The sequence below is a fragment of the Ptychodera flava genome, unplaced genomic scaffold (assembly GCF_041260155.1).
Source record: "Ptychodera flava strain L36383 unplaced genomic scaffold, AS_Pfla_20210202 Scaffold_76__1_contigs__length_567409_pilon, whole genome shotgun sequence".
Classification (NCBI taxonomy): domain Eukaryota; kingdom Metazoa; phylum Hemichordata; class Enteropneusta; family Ptychoderidae; genus Ptychodera; species Ptychodera flava.
In genome coordinates, this window is record NW_027248398.1 from 426,744 (window position 1) to 433,579 (window position 6,836).

The 6,836-nt window shown below is 37.3% G+C and overlaps 1 long non-coding RNA gene across 1 annotated transcript; it reads left to right on the plus strand.

Moving 5' to 3' along the window:
* The first annotated feature begins 4,452 nt into the window (after nt 1–4,452).
* Nucleotides 4,453–6,585, plus strand: LOC139128884 (uncharacterized). The gene is made up of 5 exons (XR_011551441.1): nt 4,453–4,616; nt 4,968–5,133; nt 5,584–5,638; nt 6,027–6,116; nt 6,409–6,585. It is a non-coding gene; the product is annotated as an uncharacterized lncRNA (long non-coding RNA).
* Nucleotides 6,586–6,836: the final 251 nt, after the last annotated feature.

Below are 6,836 nucleotides of genomic sequence, written 5' to 3' on the forward strand. Positions count from 1 at the left end.
AGTAAAATGTCAAAATGATGTTATTTTGTTGACTGTCAAGACCCTTGTTGACTGTCAAGTTATGCGCTCTCTATTGTGTACGGAGATTATTAATATGTTTATTTCGAAATATAAAATCAGATACGTGACTGTTTGCATAGATTATCAAATATGCGTATGTATAGACTATCATATAATGTTTTGTAGACCGTTAGGTATGATGTTGGTAGACTTTTAGTAAGTTTTGTAAACAGTCAAATATCGTGTATGCAGTCTGTAAAATTACAGTCACCTTTTGTATAAAGAATGTCAGTTATAGTAGTATGTAGACTTTCAAATAACGAGTTTTTTTTATAAAGAGTGCCAAACATCCCGTACATACGCTGCTTAATATTGAGCTTGTAGACTGTCAAATATCGTGTTTTGTAGATTGTCAAACGTTGTGTGTAGTAAACTACCAAGTCTTGTGTTTTGTAGACGACCAAATACGATTTTGGTAGGCTATCATTAGGCCTAATGTCTTTTGAGACTATTAAATGTGTTTTGCAGACTATTTGGTATCATATTTTATAGACTCAAATGTTGTATCTTGTAAATTGCCAGAGTAAAAGTATACTGTTACTTCTTTAATGGAACTATTTCGGGTTTCATTGTGTACTAGTGTTTAATTATCGGTTGCAAGAATATAAATTGTATTCCAATAAAACTTTGATCACTACCCGTCTACCAATGGCTGGTGGCAATGATTATACCCAAGTTCTCACACCTCTACCAACAGTAACAAAGCTTTTTTGTCCAATGTGTCAACATATTTTGTAATTGTTACGTATACTGCGTGGAGATACTTGGTATTTATCTTGTACACATAGCATGTGACAGACTTTGAGCGATTGGATTCACTAGTCAATGGGAGAAACCAAAGTAGTCTATTTCGATTAACTGTGCTATTCTAATGTGTCTTGAACAACTTGAATTGGATGGAAGTAAAAGATGTTCGCAACTTTGTAGTACGCTATTGTCACGTAGCGTGGCTTGTGATGTGGCTATTGTCGGGGTACGTACACTCTGTGAACGTCGGGGCAGTAGACACGGCGACGGGTACACAAAAATACACTTTAAGTCGTAGCACTTTATTCAGCTGAGTAACGTACGGTTACACGGTAAAACTTCTATGTCTCACACTAGTCTAGTACTTAGGCGTCTGTCTCGGTCAACGTCGTCTCGAGCGTCGCAACAGGTTCTGAACGGCTTCTACTTTAACACACTAAAATGCAGAGTTTATATTGGGTGAATATCTGGCTTTGTCATGACTTTGGTATGCGTCTATCATTATCTAAAGAATTAACTAAAGACAGTCGGCATACGTGCAAAGGACAGGAAGCTCGCTGTCATCAGTACATCTGTCAACATAACGCAGGAGGTCCTGCTTAAGCCTCCGGTCGGTGTTAATGACTTAAGCTGTTGTTAAAACAATACATTCACTAAAGACGGATGAACGGTTACATAAAACAAGGGAATCGTTCTCACGATGCACCACGTGCAGAGGGGTTACTATAGGTCACTGTCGGTCATTCATTGTCAGTCATACAAACTAAATTCAAGTCATAAAATATCATATAATATTAACTATCGAGTGGCTACATCACAATATAATTAACTAGAGTATGTTAAGGCGAGGCTCTAGAAATTTCTCATGAATATGCAAATTAGTACTAATAAATATTCATAACTCCACGAGCGCGCTCAGCCAGCGTGGCCAGGTTCAACTGGATCGCAGACGTGTCTGTGTAGTGTGGTGGGTGTGCGAGTGTACGCTTCGGCTCACGTGGGCAAAAGACCGAAACGGGAGGTTTGGAACGGCATTTATGCCAACCCACCTCACCTTTTGGGTCTTTAGCATATTCAGAGCCCACTAAGTTATGACTTATACATATCGAAATCGCGAAATGGACTCAGACGAAGGATATCGTGGCTACGCCATCATGGTCGATCGCGGCCGCGGCCATCAGCACATGTTTCATGATGTTGATTCGCCATCATTCATCAAGCCAGGCCGGGGACAGACTCAGGTGCCGTTTTTGAAACTACACAATGAAGGTAAGTATATATCAAATATTTTAAAACGAATTCCAGGGGTCACACGCATACGATAACAGCATGTTTTGCCGTGTGTCTTTTAACGGGGGGGGACCTCTGAACTGCAGATCATGCAAGAAATTTTAGAAACACGTGATCAGTTTTTCCTAAATTCCTTCGGCTAAAGGCTGCCAGGTTATCGATATTTTGAAACGAATGTACTCGTAGGGCTTCTATTACCATGTAAGCATTAAACTAATACAAGCTGACGAAGCATACAGCTTTCGTTAGATGTTAGAGGACGTCGTTTAACATTTACTTGTTCCAAGTTGTCTCACTGACGTTTTTATGTTTGCATAATGTAATGACCTTCAAATTCCAATGTCGTCTAGAAATCAATTATGTATTTACGTCCCCACTGTCTAATAATTTGTAGTCTTGTCGTATCTTATGAAGTGCATCTTTTTTCCATTTCTATCTCGGTTTTAAATGTTGGGTTAGACAATATTTACTGACAGTGATAGGTTGTAGTGGTAAGGAAGGGGGTAGCTCATTCCATGTGAAGAGGGGTATTTTATATGGCAATGAAACGGGAAGGGGAAGAATATAACTCATTGCAGTTGTGTAGATATTAAATGGCTTTCTCCTTATGGAATACAGGAAACAACCAGAGCATTGCAGTGACAGTTTAAAACATTCTGCTTTCTTCATATTTACTGTTATGGAAACCAATTAATTGAACAGCAGTATTCAGGTAAAATCATGATACCCAATAACAAGTTCAATACATATTTATTGGTCAGTATTCTCAAAGACTGTATACAGCACTAGGGGAGTTGGTTGTTTTTCCAAAACAAATTAAAATTCTAAGAATATAAGACAAGTGCTACTTTAAAGTATGCATTAATTAAACATTATATGGCCAAGATTAGGTATTGTGCGATTTAACAATATATAGCAGCTCTAATATTGCTGCATGGAAATATAAAAGTATATTTGGATGGAAATTGATAAAATCTTTTCGCCGATTGCCCATGCCAAAATAATGCACAAGGCTCTTTACGTCTCTCTTATTATGCAGTAAGCTTTAAAATGCAATAATATGTAGGCCTAAATGTACAATTGTAAACACAGTATTTGCCTTCGTTAAAATACATATTTTAGCAATAATCAATATTCCAGCGTTTTAGGAATTGGGCAGCTAATTTTGTTTGTTTGTACAATGTCAGTATATGTTTATTCTTTTCATAATCTTCCAAATTCGGAGCACTGCCCCCATGATTTACACAATATTCTTGTTCCCACTCTTTGATTGACTTTTTGGCTATTCTGTATGATTTTAACAGCTTCGTTCCTACTTGTACTTTGCTTCTATGTATTCGTCATTTATTTTCTGATTGTTGGGATAGGCCCTCAAACGATTACGTGTTTTGTCAAATTTGTCTACTTCTTTTGTCTGTCCTAGCACAAATATTAGACTGTCAATCGTGGCGGAGTTGTTGTTAACCTTCTTTGATGGTTCTTCTTGCATGGCCATGCTTGAATTTGTGGTTTCTTCGACATGAGGTATGCTTGACTGATCTGCATGCAAATAACATTTTTATGTTCAGTATTAGAAAAGTACAAATTATAAGTGTATACCAAAATTAAATAAATCATTAAGCAGTTTCATTTGATATTGGAAATCATATAATAGATATAAATTTCATGACAAGAAATTCAGTGCCATACCTTGACAGCTCTGATGCTGCTTCCATAATTCAGATGCTATTTGATTTTTGACAAGCAAGTGCCCTCATGTGGATTGTAAATAAGCTCAGAGATATCATGGCACACTTGCTTAGCATTTACAAGATCATTTTTTCAACATGATTCAGGTCCACACCAGTTGAGTAGCATTTAACTTTAATAGTCACAAACAGGTAAGTCTTGGTGATCCTGTCGTAAACCATGTCTGTGCAATTAATCTATGAATAATGTCAAACTGCATACATATTTCACATGAAAGGTAGCATATGGATCAGTTTCTGTTGTGTATATGAAAGCTGTGGAAACAGAGCTACATGTACCTGTGGTGGGGAAGGCTAGGCTATATGAACTCAACTCAAACATTCATATTGACCTTTTGATTACCCTCATAGACACAGCCTTTCCTGTCACAGATAGCTGCATTTCCTTAGCTATGTAACTGACTGAGAATTATTTGCATTGCTATCTGGTGACACAGCCAAGTGTTAGGAACATCTACTGCTTATCATGTCAAGTAATGTATTTGCCTTTCAGGTGAAACTGATTACTTTCTTGATGTTTCTACTAACAATGATTACCCTGTTGAGTGTAGCCATTGTCCATATCATCTGTTTCCATGTCTTTAACTTCAATTTCTTCTTCTCAGGTACACCAGTAGGTTCAGGATCATCAAAGGTCATTGTTATTCCAGGAGCAAGTACATCATCCTCAACTGATACGACATGTTCATGGATACCATCAAACATGGAATCATCGTCATCATCTGCTTTTGAAGAGGGCATGTGCTCTGGAGTTACTTCTAAATCTGCAAGGTATATGTAAAAAATACCCATATAAATGTGTTGAACATATTGCTTCAATATATGTTATTATGCAATAATGAGCATTCATTTGATTACCCTCATAGACACAGCCTTTCCTGTCACAGATAGCTGCATTTCCTTAGCTATGTAACTGACTGAGAATTATTTGCATTGCTATCTGGTGACACAGCCAAGTGTTAGGAACATGTACTGCTTAACATGTCAAGTAATGTATTTGCCTTTCAGGTGAAACTGATTACTTTCTTGATGTTTCTACTGAAAAATGATTACCCTGTTGAGTGTAGCCATTGTCCATATCATCTGTTTCCATGTCTTCAACTTCAATTTTCTTCTCCTCAGGTATACCAGTAGGTTCAGGATCATCAAAGGTCATTGTTATTCCAGGAGCAAGTACATCATCCTCAACTGATATGACATGTTCATGGATACCATCAAACACGGAATCATCGTCAGTATTTGCTTTTGAAGAGGGCATGTGCTCTGGAGTTTCCTCTGAATCTGCAAGGTATATGTAAAAATACTCATATTAATGTGTTGAACATATTTCTTCAATATATGTTATTCTGCAATAATGAGCAATTGGTACTAACAGTCAGAAAATCATTACATGTACCTTAATAAGCTATTTTACACTGTTGTTGTGTGTTTCAACTTCATGGATTCAAGAAATACATTGCAGTTGATACACACGACAAAATCCCTCAAAATAGCCGAAAGTTACACAATGTATGGCTAATTTAGGTTAAAGTGTGATATAAACCACTGATTCATTCACATATATACTCTTACCTCTTATGTCATCATCTTCAAAGTTTGTGGTAATTATGCTGCCACTTTTTTCACCATTGCTATCATAGAGCTTTATTTGGTAGAGTGGAATGGTAATTGCACCATTTCTTACTCCATTCACACAATCCAACCAACATCTGTTGATATACTGTTGTTCCTTTTGCAGGCAAGATGAACGGAAATGATGCAGAGGTGGTCCTGAATCCTATGGGAGCATAAAGGTAAGTATAGATTATTTAAGCATGTTTAGCTTCAAAACAGCTGTAACATTTCCAGTGTAAGGCCAGTGTATAAGGCAGTTCCTGATACTGTATATATGTGATTACTGTGCTCTGGGATAATCGTGTACGTTAGAAATTTATTCGTGATTATAATGTTCCTAAAGTAAGTGATAATTCTGAAAAGCCATAATTATAAACACAAGTTCCAATATCCAATCAAGGAGTGAAATAAATGCAGCAATGATAGTGATCCAGCAGCTATGTGTGTGATGACAATCATCACAAATATATCAGGAAGACTGCATGACAGTATATGAAGCTGTAACTTTTGGAGATATAATTTCAACATGTTCTCTTTATTAAACAGTGTTTTCTCAAATTTCCCAAGGAACATTGCAAAGCCTGGTATCCATCTTATCAACACAGCCTGTTTGTTTGTTGTCAACATTGGTCATTATCATGGACAATGATTATACAGGTAAACCTTGTAATTTTTTTGAAAAATAAAAGAAAAAATTTACGTACCTTGAAATCATCCTGAGTATCAAAAAATTCAACACCAATGTCATTCCTCTGCCACCAGACACCTTCACCTTGCATCAAGAAATCTGCTATTCTTTCATAGTGGCTTTGCACCAGTGTTGGTCTTCGACTTATTGTTTCTGCTGGGATAGTGGTGTTTGGTCTTTTGGGAAGTTGTTTTGCAATTTTACTGATGTCTGATTAAGTAATTTGTGATGGATCTCTCTCCCTTGTAATTTCCTCTTCAGCATCCAGGCGTACCATGGCGTTTCCTATGATGCCCCCAGGCCGCTTTGATGATATTGCTTTGGTAACTCTCCGAATTGTGTTGAACACTCTCTCCTGGTTTTCAGCATTGGTCGATCGAAGAGAAACCACTCGAAGTTGATCCGGCTGATGAACAATTAGATTGTGGAAGTACCTCCGAACATCTTTCGTTTGGTAAGTTTCTTAGGATTACTGAAGATCGCTTTACACATGATTCCATGTAGAAAGGCAACATTATACAGTCGAAGAATCAAGCGAGGGCATCTTTCGTGATCATGTTCATAGGCTATTTCACTTATTTCAGCAAGCGTGTCTATAAGCTGACTGTGTTGACTACTTACACTACTTTGACCACTGACCTTTTCATGTAGGTACTGTGACACCAAAAGGATTGCCTTGCGTGCATCGA